Consider the following 3,515-nt stretch of genomic DNA (forward strand, 5'->3'; position numbering starts at 1 on the left):
GCACCATAAGAAAAAACAAGAAGATTTTGCTTAAAGTTCTTAGGTGCGAGAAAAAATTTTCTTCACCAAAGAAGAATAAGAAAATTGTTCTTTGCATGAGAATTAAGATTTTTTGGTAGATTATTGTTTTGCTTGTTTTGCTTAGAATTTTATTCTACATTTTCTTCCTGCAAGAATATTTTTTCTTCATATAAGAATTGTCCATGCACTACCAAAAATGGTTTTTCTTATTTTTCTTGTTTTCTTATGTAGAGAAAGATTTTCTTCGGTAAAGAAAATTCAAGGAAAGTAAGAAACCCTCTGCAAAATCTCTGTATGTTAGTTCTTGGAGAAAGAGTTTTTCTCTATTTTTTCTTAAGTGAAGAAAGTATTTCTATTAAGATACTTGCCAACAAGAATTTTCTAGAAATTTAAGAAAAACTTTATTTTTCAATCTTCCCATAAGATTCATTTTCTCTAAGATCAAACAGAGTATTCCATAGATTCTAACCGTAAGATCTTTAATCTTGTCATTTTCAATTTCTACATAAAATCTTGGTTTGCTAGAAGAACATTCTTGACTTTTCTTGATTTTCTTATCCAGGGGGTTTGAGAAAGATTATTCTTGTTTTTCTTTCTATCAATTAAGAAGATACAAGAACTTTTTTCTTCACTTTCTTGACCAAATAATGTTAAGAAAAAGAAGAAAAAAAGAAACTCTAAAACAAGATATGACAAGCATAAAATTCACAAATGTTCTTATTTTCCTTATCCAGAAAGTTTAAGAAAGATAATTCTTGATTTTCTTGGTTATGTTTAAGAAGATACAAGAATTCTTTTCTTCACTTACTTACATCATAAAATCAAGAAATCAAAACAAAAAGTTACAACTAGCATAAAATTCTTTAATGTTATGTTTTCCTTATTCAAAAAGCTTAAGAAAGTTGCTTCTTGTTTTTCTTGGTAATGTTTAAGATATACTAGAATATATTTCTTAACTTTCTTGATTAAGAAAAACAAGATATTTTTTGGGGGTTCATGGCACCTAGAGGTAGTTGCAAGATATAACATTTAGTTGAATAGTATGGTAACCTTTCTTTTGAAATTTCTGTTGGTGACCAAGCTATGTTTAGTTCAAAGTTATGTTAAACTTTGATTTCCTCAAATCAAACCCATTTGGTGTCTTTGTTAAGAATTAGTCTTGGTAACAAGAAAACATTTCTTGATTTTCTAGCCTATCTTGTCATGTGACTTTTTCTGAACTCCTGATTGGTTTATTTGTATCTCAGAGTACTGTTGGGCTACCCCAGGTGGTCCATCTCTATTTTGAACAGTTATAAGAAAATATTTCTTAACATTTCTTGTTTTTCTAGCGTCTCTGGTCATGTGACTTTTTCTGAACCCCTGATTGGTTGATCTGTATCCCAGAGTACAGTTGGGCTACCCCATCTCCATTTTGAACAGAGTGACAGTTGCAGCAGTTCAGTTCACTACTCTTTGTATCAGTTGATAACTCATGCCAGTTTTACAGTCAAAAGTAAGGTAAAAGGGACCATAATCATGTGAGGCACTGGGGACTGGGTTCAATTTGCTAAAAATCTATGCAGCAGAAACAGCTGGGAACCAGATATGAAGGATAAGGTAAGTGTGCCCCCCTCCCCCACCTTCAAGATAAAAGAAGTCCATGCATAGACTTTAGAGTATAGGGTTCAAAAGCAACAAGGCACAGAATCTTGACAAAGCAGTAGATATGGAGAGGCAAGAGTTGTTTCCATAGCTATAGTTTATCCACCTTTTGGCTGCCAAATTCTATGTGCACATTGTATGTCTAACCAAAATAATCGTTGGGAGATTCCATTTCATATAACAGGGTTAGTCTGCTGTATTTCGGTTCAAAAACTTCATTACGGTATCAAGTAAACATATATATACATATCTATAGGTGTCACCAGTGGATTAAAGAATAGGTATATAGTACAGTGCATTACTGAAATTAATATATATTATTCAAAATTGTTTACTTTATACCTTTTTTGTTGTTTTGTGTAAGACTACGAAGTAATAAAGGTCTTTCACTTTAGGTGTCTGGAGGTTTTGACCATACCAAATGTCAAGAATGAAAAGTTCACTGCAAGGGTTTGCTCTATTTTGGAATGTGATACTCTGTAACCATATGGAATAGTTATATCTAAGTTTATAAATTATGGCCTTTAGTAGTAGTTAGCATATTCCGCTACAAAACAGCTACACTGCCATTTAAGTAATGCAGTAATATTGCTGTAAATGCTTCTTTGAGAAGCGTAATGAATTTGAGACTCTTCTTCTTGTACGTATATCAAGATAAATAATTGGCAATCTGAATGTAAAGGAATTATTGATGTTTGTCTGGTACTGTCATCGTAAAAGTATTTCCATTCAAAGACTGTTACTATTGTGATCATACTTCATAAGTCTTATGCAAGAATGTGGTAATAAACATTCCTATACTATTCACATAATTTGTTGAGATTTCTTCCTCTAACATTTTTGTAGTTGCTATTAACTATTTAGTGATTTTCTGTTTTCAAGTATTTGACAGCAGGAATGATTGTTCAAGAAAGTGAATCTCAATGCGAGAGACATTTTCTTGGTGTGTCTTTAGGAAGGAAGAAATTCTTGAACCAGAAGCTGATTCTTGGTGCAAGTAAAATATTCCTGGTGCAAGATTTCCGGACTTGTACAGAGAATCACTGTCTAAGAGTAAGAGTATCAGTCTTAAGATTAGAAAGGAATTCTTGAGCAAGATCCTGAATCTTAGCACAAGACGCATATTCTGTTAACTGGTAACTTAGTTCTTTAGGGCAGAAAGGTTTCCTTGCTTCCAAATAACTTTCAAGAAACTGATTCTAGGTTTGACCTGCTACCAGAATCTTAATCTTTGTACAAGATAATATATATTTGGTTTAAGACATCTATTCTTAAGGACGGAAGGTTATTCTTGTTGAAAGAATCTAAATCTTCATACAAGATGCATAATATGGTTAGTGCAAGAAGCAACAAGAAATCTATTATTAAGGACAGAAAGATTTTCTTGCTACAAGAACCTTTCAAGAAACATAATCTAGGTTTTCCTGCTATAAGTTATTTAATCTTTGTTCTAGAATAAGATGATTTTTCTTAGTTTAGAGAACATTTATAGGTTTAAAACTATGATTAGATATAAATTCTGTACCACAGAATCATTCTTGCCACAAGAAGATTTATCTTAAGTTTTTAGTCCCAAAACTTTAAGAAAGAACAGCTTGGCCTGAGAAAAATATTCTAAGAAAACTTTCACCTTCTAACTGACATTTTCTTGTTTTCTTATTTTCTCACACAGAGAATAATTTTCTTTGTGGAAGATAACTTTTCTTCCACAAAGATAGATAAGAATGGCATTTTTGGTAGTGTGGGGTAAGCAAAACAAGCAAACATCATTTTTGGTAGTGATATACAAGATACATTCTTTATTGCACAACAGCTGTACAGGATAAAATGTATGACAAGTTCTAGGTCAT

General features: G+C 31.9%; 1 long non-coding RNA gene across 1 annotated transcript; it reads left to right on the forward strand.

The window, feature by feature from the left end:
* The first annotated feature begins 935 nt into the window (after nucleotides 1–935).
* On the forward strand, nucleotides 936–2,969 carry LOC118404167. Its single transcript, XR_004829757.1, has 2 exons — nucleotides 936–1,620; nucleotides 2,061–2,969. It is a non-coding gene; the product is annotated as an uncharacterized LOC118404167 (long non-coding RNA).
* Nucleotides 2,970–3,515: the final 546 nt, after the last annotated feature.

The sequence above is a fragment of the Branchiostoma floridae genome, chromosome 17 (assembly GCF_000003815.2).
Source record: "Branchiostoma floridae strain S238N-H82 chromosome 17, Bfl_VNyyK, whole genome shotgun sequence".
Taxonomy (NCBI): domain Eukaryota; kingdom Metazoa; phylum Chordata; class Leptocardii; order Amphioxiformes; family Branchiostomatidae; genus Branchiostoma; species Branchiostoma floridae.